This window comes from Lissotriton vulgaris, chromosome 3_2, assembly GCF_964263255.1.
Source record: "Lissotriton vulgaris chromosome 3_2, aLisVul1.2, whole genome shotgun sequence".
In the NCBI taxonomy this organism is placed as follows: Eukaryota; Metazoa; Chordata; class Amphibia; order Caudata; family Salamandridae; genus Lissotriton; species Lissotriton vulgaris.
The window spans coordinates 201,231,676-201,251,086 of record NC_141690.1 but is presented as its reverse complement, the minus strand read 5'-3'; positions in this window follow the sequence as shown (position 1 = coordinate 201,251,086).

Below are 19,411 nucleotides of genomic sequence, written 5' to 3'. Positions count from 1 at the left end.
ATTTAGTGAGCGCGCCATTAGGGCCTGGCCCCCTGGACCCACGCCACGCCCCCATAGTCCAGCCGTGTAGCCCGATTGGCTACCAGCCCTACCAAACACTTCTGGGTCATCTGTGACACGTTTCCGGCAGGGAACAGGCGCAGGGAGCGGTGGAGACAGGGGGGCTATTTAGGCTTGTGGGCCACCAGGAACATCCTCTTTTTCCCGCGCCAGGCCCCGGGATTAATCATGGTTCTCAATCTCCCACCCACCCGTCCCTGAGTTTAGAGGTTTTTGGCGAGGATAGGAGGGGAGAGTGGTGGGAAAGAGGCCACAGAACATTGACTCGCAGGGTTAACGGGAGTCCTCCTTACATACTCTCTAGGCCAGCACTGAGGGGAGAGACAGTAAGCTCTCCGCAGGGAGAATGGGGACACCGGCTGGGGAGGCCTGGTCACAAACTAGGGCATGGGGCAGCGGCTCCTGGTAATTCCCTACAAGCCTCCTTGGCAGCCTGGTGGTAGAGGGGTGGGCCTCATAAATGACCGACAAGGATCAGAGGGCTGGGGCTCACCACTGAAGGACGCATGTGGGTGCGCCTTGCGTGGTTCTCAGAATAGGAGATGCAAGCCATATGGCCCCTTGGTGCTGGAGCAAGTGGATATTGCATAACCGGTGGTTATGATATGTGATTTTGATTGTAAATATTAAAAGCCTAAATATTGAATTTGTAAATGTGAAATATATAACTGCATTTTGTCATGTTTATGTGTGTTGATTGTAATTAAACATGGCCTTTTATAGCCACACTCTTAAAGTATCAAGTATTGATTGCGGAATTTCATGAGGGTGGGGCGGGGGACATCCTAGGAAGTCCAGGCTCTACTGATTGTATTAGTGTATATGGCTAATAAAAATATCAACATATAGTATTATCAAAGACGAAATATCAAAACTCAAAATATTGTCAACACCATACTTATAATTACAAATACCAAAATATTGCATCCAAAATTACATCATAGAATAATATCTAAAGTTTAAACATATCAAAACCCAAAATACAGATAACAATAATATAAACTTTTTCAATTAACATTACAAATAACCACAATATCAAAAACTAAATATAGACTTAAAAAACAATGTTATGAAATATATTTATTTACAATTAATTTTAAACTTAAGAAATGTATGAAAATATATATTATTATAACATTAATATAAACTAATAAGGTCAAACATATTTAAATCCACAAAAATAAGTTGTATAGAAAATAACAAATGTAAATATTAAATATAAAAACTATTTTATTTAAAATAAATAACAATTATAAAAGAACAATTATCTTGTTTAATAACTTTACATATATTTAGTGGGGAAACATCATTGCCTGCAGGGGAATAATCACTGAAATATCTATCTATCTATCTATCTATCTATCTATCTATCTATCTATCTATCTATCTAGCTATCTAGCTATCTAGCTATCTATCATCTGTCTGTCTGTCTAGCTATCTATATATGTATATACATAAATATATATATATATATATATATTCACAGAAAAAAACCATAGGTTTTAGGCCATATATAGTTAGGAATTTGCATTTACAAAACCTTGAAAATTCACTGAAAAAACCATTGGTTATAGACCATATATAGTTAGGGATTAGCCTTTTCAAAACCTTAATTTACTCGCACAAAACCATTGAAATTCCATATATAGTTAGTTGCAATAACTATATATCGCGCACCCGCAATCCACTGCTGATGATGTCACATATTACATCATTCATGACATGGTTAGTGACATCACTGATGACATCACTGATGACATCTCAATTGACATCACTGATGACATCTCAAATGACATCACTGATGACATCACTGATGACATCTCAAATGACATCACTGATGACATCTCAAATGACATCACTGATGACATCACTGATGACAACATCCAGTGACTGTATGTTTCTGTAAAGTTAAAATATGTCTTACATATTGAAGAATGAGTGGATGTATAAGTGTCTGGAAGAAGGATTTAGTAGGTGCATGACTGACTGTATGAGAGAATGATTAAATGTGTCTTACTGAGTGCATGGGTTAGTGACTAAACTGTCTTAATTTGTGCATCATTATATCTGTTGTTCTACAAACTGCTGCATGTGTTGATCAGTAGCTATATGAGTAACTGTATGGGTTATTGATTGGTTGTCCAAGTATTTGTATGGGAGACTGAGTGTGTGTGTATGGGTGGCTGGGAGGTGTGTGACTCTGTACATAGATGTGTGAGTAGTTGATTCACTATATGTATGGGTTCAAAAGTGCATGTGGAAACAGCTGTATGGGCGGTTGACTGTGTGCATGAGTGTATTGGTGAGTGAATGGATATCTCAGTGCTACATGTCAAAGTAAGTACATATGTAAAACACAGTACATGTGAGAGTTGACATATATAAATAACTGTGCATAAGAGCCAGTAAATGTGTGAGTGGCTGTATGGATCATTGTGAACATGTATCAGAGATTGTATAAGAGAGTAAAGTAAATATGTGTTAGTATATGTTTGAATAAGTAAGGTGTGTATAACTGTATAGTTGAGAAAATGGAGGTGTGATTGATTTTTGGCATAACTGACTAGGTGTGTGAGTAACTCCATGGATGAGTGACAGTCTGTGACTGTCTGTTTACACTGATTGTATCTAAGGTTATATTAGAGTCTGAAGAGGTTCATGGTATTATCACATGAATGATATCATCAGTGATGTTATCAGTCATGTCAAATGAGATGTTTTCAGTGATGTCATCAGTGATGTCATTTGAGATGTCATCAGTGATGTCATCAGTGATGTCACTAACCATGTCATGAATGATGTAATATGTGACATCATCAGCAGTGGATTGCGGGTGCGCGATATATAGTTAGCGCTTATAACTATATATGGAATTTCAATGGTTTTATGCGAGTAAAATAAGGTTTTGTAAATGCAAATCCCTAACTATATATGGCCTAAAACCAATGGTTTTTTCATTGAATTTTCAAGGTTTTGTAAATGCAAATTCCTAACTATATATCCACTATAACCTATGGTTTTTTCTGTGAATTTCATTGGTTTTTTAATAGCAAATATGAAAAGCTTTAAAATGTCAAGTACGTGATAGATAAAAACATTTTCGTATTTATGCACGCTGATGTGCTTTGAACGCTGCCCCCCCCCTCCCCTCTTTTCTCTTAGTAGTACTCTCTCTTTGCAGATAGTGAACGGTAGTTAACGCAGGCCTTTGCCCCCGTTGTAATCCGTCGTGCCTGCTTGTCTCTCCATTTGATTGATTATTATCCAAGCATTTACTGTTTTACAATTGATTCTCTTTGGTTCATTCTCTATTTACAAACAAGCACAAAGTCGCAATACTCTGTTTAGTCTTTGCAGATCGGGAAAAATCGTGTAAAAAAATAAAAGTAATCGAGCAAAATCAGTACGCCACTAATTGGATCTTTTTTTGACCTCGCTAAAATAGAAATATTATAAACAACCCTTCATGAGAAATACGAAAATAGTGAGATGAACTGAGCTCCACACCATGAGGGCTGCAAGACAGCTCGGCTCCATCACCCATCCCGCACAAAATAACGACAAACCCTATGCAAATATTAAAAATATAGACAACACACCAGCAAAGAAACAGGGTAAAACATTTTATTAAAAAACTATTTACATAACGTTGGTTTATAAGATGATGTCAGTAGTGGACCGATGTGTGAATAGGTCGAAAGCAGCACAAGGCTCCAAGATCCGGATGGCAAGCTCCTGGATGTTGGGTGCCATAGTTCAGAGTTCTGAGTTTGAGCCTTTTTCAATGCCTGTGCTTTGTTGTTTCCCCTCCATCAAAAACAAAAAAAATATATAAAACTGTGCAAAAATACAAAAAAAACAAAAAATGTTTACAAAAGCAGTGCTTGTAAGACTGTCTGAAGCTTATTTCCACCTACTGCAGCTTCACTATTCTCAAAGTAAGTGAGGGTCGTTTGTGGACCTGACTGCATTTGAAAACAATGTTATATGATACCTCCCTAAACCGCTTGACGGAGGCCCCCGAGGGACGGTGTGATGGCACGGACTCGGAGAAGACGCTTGGCTCCGACACCCTCCCCAAGTCTTATAGCACTGGTATAGCCTGAGATCGCCCCCGACATAGGCGGCCGGCTCCCGGGGTCCGGCGGAACTTTTTGCCTTTTGATGACTCTTCAATTCTGGACCTTGTCCCACAACCTGTTTGACCTGAAGACAAGCTGTAGTGGGGCGCCCCTTTACCGTTTCAGTTGCCATTCCGCCCGCTTTTGCTACACTGTGCCTCTTCCGCCATTCAGCTGTTTACCTCCCGCTCTTGCGACTACAGCGTCTCGCTCATCATGTAGTTGAGTTGCTCCCGCTCTTGCGGTGCAGCGATAGGCGGCTGCCACAGGACTCTCAAAATGGCGGCCGGCTCTTCGGTTTTGGGCCTGGTCCACTGAAATGGCCCTGGGACACCTTTGAACTCGGACGCTTGTCTGCTAGGGCTTGGGTCCCATTCTCGAAAGCGTCCCCTCAGCCGTGAAGATTCTACAAAAGTCTTGGGGGCCTCCGACTCCCGCAGGCTTCTGGAGGGGAGCGGCTGCCATGTCTGCTCGTGGAATGGCCACGATGGAGCTACGAGATGGAAGTGCTCTCATGCTGACGCCAGCTTATGCTGAAACATCCAGAAACACTGTAGACTACCAATTCGATCAGTTCCGGTAGCGCCCCAACATGACCCGGAAGAGAAGAACTTGCCCTCCCCTCTTTGACTGATGGTTCTTGTTGCCTGTCCCCTCTGTTGTCATTTAACAGAACTTTTTGGACTACTGAAAGGGGTTGTGTTCCGAACGCTGGTTGGTGGAGACATTTTGACTATATTCTTGACCTACGTTGTCGCGTAATGCGTTATATGACACGCCGCGTTAGCGCACCCGGAAGTGATCCGAGGCGCGGCGCGCAGCGCGTAACGTAAGCATAACAGGTCATGTGACTTGTTAATAAAACTTTTCATTGGTTCATTTTACTTTTGTTATTTTAATGATGAAAAGCTTGGTCATATGACCTAAAAATTAAGCTTTTTATTGTTTTCGAACATTATTTTTTTTAAAACATATGTTATAATATTCCAGGCTAATGTACTTTCCCGGAAAATGTACAACTGTCCTGCAAGTAAAATATATTCCTTTTTCGAGAAAAAGGGCGTTTCTTCGTTCCATGACGGAGCCGTTGAGTAAAAGATACTCGGCCTGCTGTCTTAGTCGCCGATACGCCTGATTATCAGATTCTTATCGATCACTTTATGTTGCAGGAGTGGAAAACACAACTGCCCTTGACCATTTATCTTTACTGCGTTCCTACATATTATACCTTTTATCCGTCATGTAATTGGACTGCTTTATTTCACTTGCCTTTTACTGATTCGAAAACAGTGACTAAAAGTAAAAACTTTACCAATGTAAATACTACTACCGTGTTTTGTTTTAAAAACCTTTATTGTGAAAATGTCAGTATACAAATACGGGCCTATAACCACGTGGGCCGGCCACGGAGCAAACTGAAATCGTATATGATGAGGAGACATTTACACTGTAGAGGAACGTAACGAGCGGGCCATTAGGTTGCAAGAACTAAGGTGTCTAACAGTTGCGGAATCGGTGGACGTACATTTTGTAATTAAAATAAGACAGGGCCACTTACAATAACATTTTCTAGATATACATTTGAGGGCAAGGAGTTACGAGTCCCATTTATACCGGCGCCATTTTGGGCGAGTCCGGGCAGGTCCAAGATATAGTCAAAATGTCTCCACCAACCATCGGCCAGCCCAGAACCCCTTTCGGCCCTTTATGCTACAAGATGGTGTCTTCCATTCAGAAAATATTGTTGGCAGCATTTTGAAAGGAAACAGAAACAGCCGTTCTCCTAGTGAGTTTCACATTGTTACATTTAGGAAGAATGTTGAAGAGTAGTATGTGGAAAATCTGAAGCCATTTTTCTACAAACTCTCAATCAGACTTGGATGGAAAAAAAATCCTGAAGAATGTACAAACTGAAAACCAATTTTTGTCTGTATAGCATCAACAGCAACGCTTGAGTCAGCTTTGTGTCAAGCCGCCATTTTCATTCAATCAATCGCGTCCCCCTGCACACATTCAGGGACCTGGTCGTGTCTTCAGATGAAACGGATTGTAGGAAAAGAAGCAGATAGGAAAAGGCAAAAAGTTCCGCCGGACCTCGGGAGCCGGCCGCCTATGTCATGTGCGACCTTTGGCCACACCAGGGCAATAGTGAAGCTGCAGCAGGTGCAAATAAGCTTCAAACAATCTTACAAGCACTGCTCAGAACTCTCAACTATGGCACTCAACATCCAGGACTTGCCATTCGGATCTTGGCGCCTTGTGCTGGTTCCGACCTATTCACACATCGGTCCACTACTGACATCACCTCATAAGCCAACGGGGCACCCCACGCCGACTTTCGGCGCAGCATTGTAGGATGGCCACACCAGTGCGGCAACTCGCTGGACACCACCTCGGTGCCATCCGGATCTCGGCGCGTTCGAGTCACTGTACCGCAAAAGTGACCGGAACTCAGCTGGACACGCCGTCTTTCGGCGCAGCATTGTAGGATGGCCACACCAGTGCGGCAATTTGCTGGACACCACCTCGGGCAATAGTGAAGCTGCAGCAGGTGCAAATAAGCTTCAGACAGTCTTACAAGCACTGCTCAGAACTCTCAACTATGGCACTCAACATCCAGGACTTGCCATTCGGATCTTGGCGCCTTGTGCTGGTTCCGACCTATTCACACATCGGTCCACTACTGACATCACCTCATAAGCCAACGGGGCACCCCACGCCGACTTTCGGCGCAGCATTGTAGGATGGCCACACCAGTGCGGCAACTTGCTGGACACCACCTCGGTGCCATCCGGATCTCGGCGCGTTCGAGTCACTGTACCGCAAGAGTGACCGCAACTCAGCTGGACACGCCGTCTTTCGGCGCAGCATTGTAGGATGGCCACACCAGTGCGGCAATTTGCTGGACACCACCTCGGTGCCATCCGGATCTCGGCGCGTTCGAGTCACTGTACCGCAAGAGTGACCGCAACTCAGCTGGACACGCCGTCTTTCGGCGCAGCATTGTAGGATGGCCACACCAGTGCGGCAATTTGCTGGACACCACCTCGGTGCCATCCGGATCTCGACGCGTTGTGCTGCCTTCAGCCTATTCGCACATCGGTCCGCTACTGACGCCGCCTCACGTGCCAACGGATTTTCTACGCTTTTTGTAGCCCTATGCCGCAGAACAGGTCATGTGACTTGTTTATAAAACTTTTCATTGGTTCATTTTACTTTTGGTTTCCTAAAGATGGAAGGCTTGGTCATATGACCTAAAAATAACACTTTTCATTGGTTTAGAACATTTTTTTTTCCCAAACGATGAAAGCCCCACCTTGTTTCTGGATCATTCAGACTGAAGCTGGCGTCAGCATGAGAGCACCACCATCTCGTGGCTCCGTCGTGGTCATTCCACGAGCAATCATGGCAGCCGCTCCCCACCGGAAGCCTGCGGGAGTCGGGGGCCCCCAAGACTTTTGTAGAATCTTCACGGCTGAGGGGACGCTTTTCGAGAATGGAGCCCAAGCCCTAGCAGGCAAGCGTCCGAGTTCCAAGGTGTCCCAGGGCCATTTTAGTGGACCAGGCCCAAAACCGAAGAGCCGTCCGCCATTTTAAGAGTCATGTGGCAGCCGCCTATCGCTGCACTGCAAGAGTGGGAGCAACTCAACAACATGGTGAGCGAGACGCTGTAGCCGCAAGAGCGGGCGCAACTCAGCTGGATGGCCGCCACCTGGGGAGGCCCGTTCACGCCGCCTCCCCACGCCCCCCCCCGGGCCGCCGCACGCCAATTTTCGGAGCAGCATTGTAGGATACCAAAACCAGTGCGGCAGTTTACTGGACATCACCTGGGTGCCATCAACATCTCAGCGCGTTCTGCTGCCTTGGGACTATTCGCACAACAGACCGCTACTGACGAGGCCTTCCCCCGCACCACCCGGGACTCCCCACGCCAATTTTCGGAGCAGCATTGTAGGATCCCAAAACCAGTGCGGCACCCAGGCGACATCACCTGGGTGCCGTCCAGAACTCTGCACGTTGTGCTGCCTTGGGACTATTCGCACAAAAGACAGCTTCTGACCATTGTTGCTTTTTTGGGTGAAAAATGTTTAAATGTTTTTACAGTTTTTGTTCCGTTCATTATAGTTAAATGTTAATAAAGTTTTAAAATCTAACTTTGTTGGAGTGCTATATATGTTTAAAAAATCGGGTGAATGGGGCCTTGAATCGGGTTATTGTCATGTGTGGGCTTTGCAAGTGTACTGCTACAAGATCGGACATTTCAAACTCAAATGCACGTTCTTTTTCTTACCTTTCCGAAGCATGGAGCGCAATAGCAGGCAGAGAAAGGGTGATGCACGTGTTGAACACTGCCTGGCCTGGCAAGTTGCTGGCAGTGCCCCCCCCGCCCGCTCCTGAAAGAGGGCACACACACACCGCCGCCCCGAGTACTTCACAAATCTTTAAAAGACCATGCGCTTGTTCATGAGGCTTAAATGGTTTATCACCCCTTCTAGAACCCCTGCATCGACCCTCTGACGTTTCCTGGAAAAAAATACCAAGCCCTGTCAGCTGAAACCCCCGAGAAATCATGGGGCATATTATCAAGGGGGTTTATTTCCGCTTTTTGGGCTTTAAAAGCCCAAAAAAAAAGAGATAAAATTATCTCCCTATTACCAAGCTGTCGCTAACACCAGTTAGTGACAGCTAAAAGGAGATAGCGACCATCTTGGGCCCCGCTTTGCATATCAGTGATATTTATCACTAATGACATGCAAAGTGGGCGTGCCAAGATTTTAGCGACTGGAAACAGTCCCTAACCATCGCTATCTCCTATTACCAACTTTTGGAGATATTCGCGCTAAGCGCGAATATCTCCAAAACCTAACACCTGCCCTAAGCAGTTTTAGCCATGTTATCCAATTTGAAGTGGATAACATGGCTAAGAGCATTTGCTGGATAATGCATGAATATCGCTGACTTTTCAACGATATTCATGCATTGCGACCGTTTTTTATCGCATTTGCGATAAACCTTGCTAATAGCAAAGTTTATGTGCGATAAAATTCGCCGATGTGCGGCGATAATTTTTGTCTCTAAACAAGTTAGAGACAAAAATTATCGCTAGTTGTTGGTAATATGCCCCCGGGTTTTTGCTTGCAGGAATCGGGAGGCGGGAGACTAGCACTGAAATCAGTAGTCTCACGCCTGAATCGGGAGGGTTGGCATGTCTGGATACTCTACAGCTGGGGCCATAAACTACATCCGCAGGGCTAGGTGATAGCCTAGGTCCGGCCTGGACAATCGGACACAGAGGAAGAGGAGTGTCAGAGGGTGCGGTAGTGAATAGGGTGAAAGGGAGGTGTCGGGCGGGCACAGGGTGTGATTCTAAGAGAAGAGCAGCGCAGATGAGAGAAAGAGCGGGGGTGACCAGTGCGTGGGGGAGATAATTGCGAGGGTGGGGAGCCATGCTGAGGATCGGCGGAGTGCAGAGAGTGGCCCTGGTCAAGGCATCTAAAATGGCTGCCGTGCACGACAAAATTGTGGCATTGGACAAAAACGCAAGATGGCGCAGACAATGTTTATCAATAAGGATTCATTTATAACAAAATATTTACTCGCAGTGACAAAATGGTGGTCAACACTTCCTGATTTCCATCGAATCGAACGTTAACACACGTCACGCAGCAAAAAAAAAAAAAAAAAAGCTCACGCACAGAGCAGTTTTTAGCCATGTTATCCAATGGAAGGTGGATAACATGGCTAAGAGCATTTGCTGGATAATGCATGAATATCGCTGACTTTTCAGCGATATTCATGCATTGTGGCCGATGTGCGGCGATAATTTTTGTCTCTAAACAATTAAAACGAAGCACAAAATGGCGAATTCCCGTTTCGCTACCAGTTTGCGGCCCAGTTTGCGGCCCGTGAAGCGCTTCTACCGTGAAAAATCTTTTTTTTTTTATTTTCCCCACGGGACCCTTTAATAACCCCAACAACATTCCTAGGGGGTCAAGAGGGGTATACCTTGCCCCCTTTCAATAAATTCCCCCTTCGTTTTTCACCTCTTCTTCTCTCTCGATCCTACCGAGAGATAAGATGGCGGCCGCTCCGGACTGTTTAGAATGTTGACAGACACCGGAGAGCCAATCAGCTTTCTGCGCTCAAAGTTCCGTTTCGCGAAAAGTAAGCGAACCGGAGCGCAGCCTGGAGCGCTGTTACAGATATATATCTTGATTTAAACGTTAATTTCTCAAAAACTACTGGAGCACATATATTGAGACCTAGCAAAGGCACATCGGGCTAACAGTCCCTACAATTTTGCCAAGTTTCGTGCAAATCCATTCAGCCGTTCGAGCTAAAAGTGAGTCCAACCGCCCTATGGAAAAATGAATGGGAAAAATGCGTTTTGGGACCCCCCTTTTTTCTCGGCCCCCCCTTGACAAAACCCCACCAAATTTTCAGGGGCTGCTCAGAAACAAAATGTGCCATTTTCCTGAAAATTTCAGCCGATTCCGCCCACAAACGCCAAAGTTATTAGACATAGAATTTTCAAAAATCCCATAGGGAAAAAATCCTAACTATATATACCTACTGGCGAACGCCAGTAGGTAATATATATATATATATATATATATATATTCACTCAAACCTCCTGCACAGCAACGTGAAGGAATATATATGTATATATATCACAGCTCCCTTTGAAAAAAGACCAGCACTTGCGGCGGGAAATCAACGTTAGGATTTATTTGTACTCCTTACCGCAAACGCGTTTTGGTGGATCGCCTTTGTTAGTGTCGGCGACTGCTGCGTCTGTGCCCCATTTATTTTACAAATCTACCATTTTCATTGGTGGTAGGGCAGTATTAATGTTCCGCCATTTTTGAGTGGTGGTTTTTCTGAGCAAATTATACCATTCCGCATCCATTTGCTTAATTATTGCAATTTCATGAAAGCAAACATTTAAATTATTATGAATTAATGGATGATGCTTCTAAGTTATAAATCAAATTTCAATTTTACATGATTATAGCAATTCATCTATGCATTATACATAGTCCCTCCATTTTGTAACTGTATATATTTGTCTGCTCTTGTGCATTTCATTGCTAAATCATAAGCAAAACATTTCACATTATAAAAGCACCACAAAATGGCGGTTGGAATACCCAGAATTTACATAAGTATGTAACCCTACTCAATTCTATGTTTTTTTCTGTTTACATTAATTGTCGGGGACATTCAACTATTCATTCTTCCTAAATCTGTTACTTAATTACGCCCTGAATAGGCTAAGGCATGCAACGGTGTATTTACATTGTATATGTAAGTGACACAAAAATTACTGAGTATCAGAATTCGGTCCTCTATGGGCTGTCATATTCCGCGGATTATTTTACATTATTTCATTCATATAAACTTGTAGATGTCCCCTGGCTAATTCATTTGTCTTGTTTTTCGTCCATTTATTGCCCTTCCTGGTTTTAATTATAAGTGCACCCCTAGCTCTTCCCCACTATTCAATCCTTAAATGTGACTTTGTTAACATGTCCAGTATATACAGTGATTATAATCTACATTATTTTTTCTCTCTGTCACCACCTCTTATGTCCTGTGGTATGTGATCAATACAGAAATATCTGAGCTGATTCCTCTCGCTCTGATGTTGAGTCTGAAAATGTCTTGCGACTGGGTAACTGGGAACTCTTTTATTAATCGCTCTCTGAAGCTCAAGGTAACGTAATTTTGGAGCGTGAATTGTGCTTCCGACGTAACTTAGGTTACACGGGCAAATTAAGAAATAGACTGCATAAGGTGTGTTACAATTCATAAACTTTTTTATGTGAACCGAGTCTCGTAGGCCTCGTATCGCACACAAAGTGACTTTCTTGCAATTGGCACAGGCCTTACATTTGCCAGTGGGGTAAAAACCCTGTATTTGTTGTAAACCTTTCTGCAAGGTAGGTAACTTCACACTCACTGATCTTTCACGGCAAGTGTCTTTCTGAGGGTCAAAGAGGGATAGGATGGTCGATCCTGACCTATCACTAAATCGGACCTTGGTATACGCCTGTTCGTCTGTATTATTTTTCTCACTTGACTGGCTGCATTCGAAAAATTTGTGATCAATCTGAAGTTATCTTTCACATTGATCTTTTTGATATTGGGCTCCTCTTTCAAGAGGTCTGTTCTGTTCTTATCCTGTACACTTTTCATAGCTTTTTTTAAAACTCCCTTATGACACACCCTCACTTCAAATCTCAGTAGAGTGTCCTGTGCATCTTTTTGAAAGTCTTCCTCCCTCGAGCTATTCCTTTTTGAGTATGTGAACAGATGTGCATGTAATGTGTGAAGAATATACATTATGAGGTGTAAAGGTAATTTTTGGTAGTAGGTGTGAATAGTGTAAGTAGTGCTACAGTTAGATGTTTTTAAAAACTTGCTTATATATTGTGCCGTAACTACACAATATACCGCAGTACATGCGGATGAGAAATCAGTATATGATTGTCTAATGGTTGTGTTTACCAAAGACAGCCATGTAGTTTTAGCACAGTTTGGCTTCGTTGCGTTATGGGTTACAGTCTCAGATCTAGGTAAAAAGTAGGTTTTATTGTAGTGCGACAGATGGGCTCCGTGGTCAGTAATCTGATGAGGAGCATAACTATTGCCATTGATGGGCTCCACAGTCAGTAATCTGATGAGGAGCAACAACTAGCGTTATGGCTGGCCTCCACTGTCAGTAATCTGACGAGGAGCAACAGCTAGTGTCATGGATGGGCTCCATGGTCAGTAAGCTGATGAGGAGTAACAACTAGTGTTATGGATGGCCTCCACTGTCAGTAATCTGACGAGGAGCAACAGCTAGTGCTATGGATGGCCTCCACTGTCAGTAATCTGACGAGGAGCAACAACTAGTGTTATGGATGGCCTCCACTGTCAGTAATCTGACGAGGAGCAACAGCTAGTGTCATGGATGGGCTCCATGGTCAGTAAGCTGATGAGGAGTAACAACTAGTGTTATGGATGGCCTCCACTGTCAGTAATCTGACGAGGAGCAACAGCTAGTGTCATGGATGGCCTCCACTGTCAGTAATCTGACGAGGAGCAACAGCTAGTGTCATGGATGGCCTCCACTGTCAGTAATCTGACGAGGAGCAACAACTAGTGTTATGGATGGCCTCCACTGTCAGTAATCTGACGAGGAGCAACAACTAGTGTCATGGATGGGCTCCATGGTCAGTAAGCTGATGAGGAGTAAAAACTAGTGTTATGGATGGCCTCCACTGTCAGTAATCTGACGAGGAGCAACAGCTAGTGTCATGGATGGCCTCCACTGTCAGTAATCTGACGAGGAGCAACAACTAGTGTTATGCATGGCCTCCACTGTCAGTAATCTGACGAGGAGCAACAGCTAGTGTCATGGATGGGCTCCATGGTAAGTAAGCTGATGAGGAGTAACAACTAGTGTTATGGATGGCCTCCACTGTCAGTAATCTGACGAGGAGCAACAGCTAGTGTCATGGATGGCCTCCACTGTCAGTAATCTGACGAGGAGCAACAGCTAGTGTCATGGATGGCCTCCACTGTCAGTAATCTGACGAGGAGCAACAACTAGTGTTATGGATGGCCTCCACTGTCAGTAATCTGACGAGGAGCAACAACTAGTGTCATGGATGGGCTCCATGGTCAGTAAGCTGATGAGGAGTAAAAACTAGTGTTATGGATGGCCTCCACTGTCAGTAATCTGACGAGGAGCAACAGCTAGTGTCATGGATGGCCTCCACTGTCAGTAATCTGACGAGGAGCAACAACTAGTGTTATGCATGGCCTCCACTGTCAGTAATCTGACGAGGAGCAACAGCTAGTGTCATGGATGGGCTCCATGGTCAGTAAGCTGATGAGGAGTAACAACTAGTGTTATGGATGGCCTCCACTGTCAGTAATCTGACGAGGAGCAACAGCTAGTGTCATGGATGGCCTCCACTGTCAGTAATCTGACGAGGAGCAACAGCTAGTGTCATGGATGGCCTCCACTGTCAGTAATCTGATGAGGAGCAACAGCTAGTGTCATGGATGGGCTCCATGGTCAGTAAGCTGATGAGGAGTAACAACTAGTGTCATGAATGGGCTCCACGGTCAATAATCTGATGAAGGGCAATAAAAAGTGCAATAGATGTGCTCCGTGGTCAATAATCTGATGATGAGCAACATGGATGGATGGGCTCCACGGTGCTGAACTAAAAAAAATGTGGCCTGCCTAGAAATCAGAAGGTGATAACTAACTCTTTAGCACAAGAAACAACCAATTGCAAATATAGGAAATAATATATGCAGTTATACTTTGACACTTCAACCCTGGATCGACATTTAAGGCAGGAGACCTTCTCACATGGGATAAGTGTGGCACTTGTGTGGCGCACACCAAACTGAGAAGCAATGGAGCCAATGGGGTGAATCAGAATGCTACCTTGAGGCGAGTCACATGCAAGTTCCACTGTGTGGGTTGCTTCTGGAAGAGATGTGTCCTTAGCTTCTTAGTGGAGAAGTGTGGCTCAATGGTTAGAGCGGCAGACCCTGATGCAGAGGTCTAGCCCGGCACCAGGGTTCAATTCCCCGCCTCGGCGGGTCTTGGGCTCAAAAATTCCACGGACCTGATAATTCTCGCCTCGGTGCCTATTCCAATCATGGAGTCCCACTCTGCAACTCTGGGCAATAGCTTGCTTAATCTCCACAACGGCCCCCACAACGCTAAGGATGCCTGGCCTCCACCTTGGGGGTGCCCAGGAGTGGATGCCTCACAGGGAAAGCCAGGATGGGTTCCACAGCGGTATTCGTACAAGCGCCTTGAGACCCTTGCGGGTGAGTAGTGCGCTATACAAGTATCAATTTACATTTACATTTACATTTTAATGCATTGCGTGGGGTGTGGGGTGGTTGGGGGTGTGGAGTAGTTTCCATGCTTTTGTGGGTGTCGTTCCAGATCCTGAATGCATAAATGGAGAAGGCATGCATTCTTGTTTTTTTCCTTCTTGCACTTTGTGTCTCTAGTCTGGCACTGTCTAGGTTCCTTGAATGGTGTGCCTGCCCGAAGTGGTTAGTGTGTTTTTCATGTGTTTTAGGGAATAGTTTATGATGACCTTCATGGTAATGCACTTGGTCTTGGAGATGGTACGAGCCTGGGAAGACAGTAGCCAGGCTTCAGCATTAGGGTGATGTGGTTCTTAAAATATTGTCACACTCCTGAATACGAAAGTAGCTAAAATATTGAAAAATGTATTTCTTACCATTGCATTATTGCAACATAGCCACTGAATGTATTTCAGATTTTGTTGGATTTTTGAGTTCTCCTTTTTGTTTTTTTGTCCTAGTTTTCCCATTTGAGCCAGGGCATTCCCGGAGACAGGCGGGCCGCACTGTCATTAGGAGTGGGTCCAGGAGTCGGTCAGGTCAAACGGCTGACATAGGATGAGTGTTGCATAAAACAGGGGTTTTTCCTGCCAGAATTGCAATTAAATAAAATAATACTTTAGAAAAGATTGGTCACGAACTTATTCTGCCAGAGACCATTTAGAGATGTGGTATAAGTCAGAACATTTGCTCAGCTTTACAAAACAGCCGCAAAACAAAGAGAAATAGTCCAAACCAGTTAGCAACTGGATCCCTACCATTTGCAGAACCACAAATAATCCCTTTCCTATAAATGTCAAAATTGGACGCATAAATCTACATTTTGTGAATTTATAGCTCTGTGGTATCAGTGTGTTCTGCCGTCCAGCAGACACATAAAAGCCAACTTTTGACATTTTATACAAAAGCATTAATATAAAAATAAGGCTATGAAAGCCTTTGCCCACCAATTTTTGCTGCTGCTTAAAAATAAATAGATTGTAAGCTGTGTGTGTCTGTCCCAAAACAGCATAATTATGGGTGTGTCAAGTTTTAAAGTCTGTGTTTAAACCTTTGCAAACTTCTGTTTTTATGGAATGACCGAATTCTCATATGTGTAGACTATGGACATGGGTGAGGTCGAACAGGCCTTAGAAGCGGCAGTCACTTAACTACCGTAGAGGGATCTTGTAATGGAGTGGAGTGATGCTGTGTCCCTGAGGATTCATGATGAACTTTATCCATCCAATAGGAGTTTATCTTTTTGGGAAGTAAGGTCTGATGGCATATAGACACATCTGTCTAGCAGGGGTGGAATGGATGGTGCTAGTGCATGGGCACTCCTCACCGATCGTTTGAGGAGGACTCAAAAGGGGAACTCAGTCATCAGCTGGCCACCGCCTCACTTCACGATGCTGTGCTGTTGGTCTCTATGTTGAAGCTGTCTGTCTTTGAATGCTTTTTGGTAGCGGTTCTTAACCTTTTGACTTGTGTGGACCCCCACTGAATCATGCCTGGAATCCAAGGACCCCCACTGACTCATTATTCTAAGACGGCTCCCCAGGCCTGAGTAATTCCTGTGATTTGAACATCAAACCTAAACACAAAAAATAAGTGTACACCAAACAAATGCTCAAATATTGAAGTACATTGTATAATTCACAATTAAATCCTGAAAAGGTTTTCACATTTTAAATTTTGCTTATGTATTTTAATATACTTTATTATTGTTATTTAATTTTGTAAAACATTTGTGGACCCATTGAGAAGCTCTTGCAGACCCCCAGGGGTCCACGGCAACAGGTTAAGAACCACTGCTCTAAGACATCTGATGAGCCTGCAAGCATGCTTCATGCATGCACACTGACTATGGTGCCTATCTCACTGTAGGTCATTAGTGACACTGCCCCTGTCCTGAACTTTTTCACCAACAAATCATTGTCAGGTAACTGTAGAGTACAATCCCCAGAATTGACTGACACAATATCCAAACCATAAATATTGTGATACCAAAATTTTGTGTCCAAAATATTGATCACAAAATTATCGTTTTTCGAAGTATATAAGAGCAAGTGCAAATATATTCAAAAAGTAAATACAAAAATATATTTACAAATATTTTTTTAATATACATGTAATTTAAATAAGTAGAACGAAATTATTTTAACATATAACATTAATATAATGTAAATAAAATATGTTTAAATAATATTTAAAAAATATATAATGATATTTAGTAATTTAATCAAACACACACATATATATCAACGTGTGTATGCTATATAGACTTATAAAATGGCAAACTATTTTAAAAAATAATAATTGCAACTTATATTATGATTGTTTATAAATTTGCCACTATAGCAATTATATATATATATATATATATATATATATATATATATATATATACTACTATTATAAAAGAAGAACTTTGAACCTTTGAGGCGGGTAAACTCGGGAACCACAGTGCTAATCCACACACCCGATACATCGTTGTAATCGTGAGGGTGTGCAGATGGACATAGGCTACATAAACTTAATAAATATACGTTATTTAAAAAATGGACCGAAAAAAAAAGTAGTCCCTTGGAAGAAGCGCTGGCCGCGATGTGCGTGCTGACGTGAGGAGCGCGGGGAGGAACGGCGTCCAGGAGCGCGAGGAGGACCGGCGGACATGGCGCGGGAAGGAGCGGCGGACAGGCGGTGAGAAGCAGCGGACAGGCGGTGAGGAGCGGCAGACAGGCGGTGAGGAGCGGCGGACAGGCGGTGAGGAGCGGCGGACAGGCGGGGAGGAGCGGTGAGCGGCGGATGAGGTAGGTTATTTATTTATTTATTTAGGAGCGGTGAGCGGCGGAAAAATGAAGCAAAAATGAAAAAGTTACGTGTGCACGTTACAAAAGCGTACAAAGTAAACATAGAGGTATAATACTGCATTACAGGAGGAAAAAGTGAAGTGTGCAGGTTACAAAAGCGTACAAAGTAAACATAGAGGTATAAAACTGCAATATATGGAGGAAGGCTCCGGGGGATCCACGGACAACGTCGGGGCGGGCGGGGGCCCTAAAGCCTAATTGCTCCCGGACAACGTCGGGACGGGCTGCTTGTATACATATATATGCCTACATATAAAAATATATATATAATACAGTATATTTACATATATTTACATAAACATAAACAATTTAAAAATACAACATACAAACTCCACAAAAAGTAAACAATGCATAAATATATGTTTTACTAAAAATATCTTTAAATGTATATATATATACATATATATATAGATAAAGAATATATATTTAAATACACAAACATATAATAAAATATATTTCAACAATATAATAAGTAAATAAATATACTATTCCCATTCCAATGCATACAACAGTAGGGAAAGCATTACACTGAGGAGAGATAAAAAGCACTATTACCACTCCAGTCCGTGCAACAGTAGGGAAAGTGTTGGACACAGAAGTTAAATTTACTATTCCTACACCGGTATGTGCAACAGGAGGCAAAGCGTTTGACTCATAAGAAATTACATTTACTATTCCCACTACAGTCTGTGCAAAGCTTTTGACTCAGGAGGGTTGAAATTCACTATTCCCACTCCAGTCAGTGAAACAGTAGGGAAAGCATTGGACTCAGGAGGAAGGCACATGTTCCCCGTAAACATCTTAGTGCTGAATAACAGATGTTTGTTACCCAACTCAATGGTATTCTTTTTATTGACCTCAGGTGGATGAAAGGCTGAGTGGGCTCACCGTGATTTGAACTTGTGACAATGAGCTCCAACACAAGCCCCTCCAGTGGATGCATTAGGCCACTGAGCCACCAGAGCTGGCCTGGCTTGGTTCAGTGATAATAATTAACTAATAATTATTTTATTAACTTCCCACCCTCTATCCCTACAAGCACAATCTGCACCTGAAATATAACTTTAAAACATTCTTAATTATATAAATTATCAATTAAATAATTATTAAAAATTAATTATTAATTAATTATAATTAATTTACTTCCCACCCTATTCCCCTACAAACCCCACAAACTGCACCTAAAACCTAACTTAAAAAATACATTTTTTACACAATTTACATAATTATCAATTAATTAATAATAATTAAGGCTCCCTGTTTTCAGTTTTTACGAATTTTTACAGATAAATACAGACAGAAAACAATGTGTTTTCTGCCTGCATTTATTTTTAAACATGGATAAATACAGAAAATGTGCTTTTTTTACAGACTCTTCGTGCTATCTTTCATTAATTCAGCCCAACAGCTGAGCAGATGACAGCATGGGAAATTAAATAACTGGATGCCATTTCTTGAAATAACAGCATTTGTCAACATACA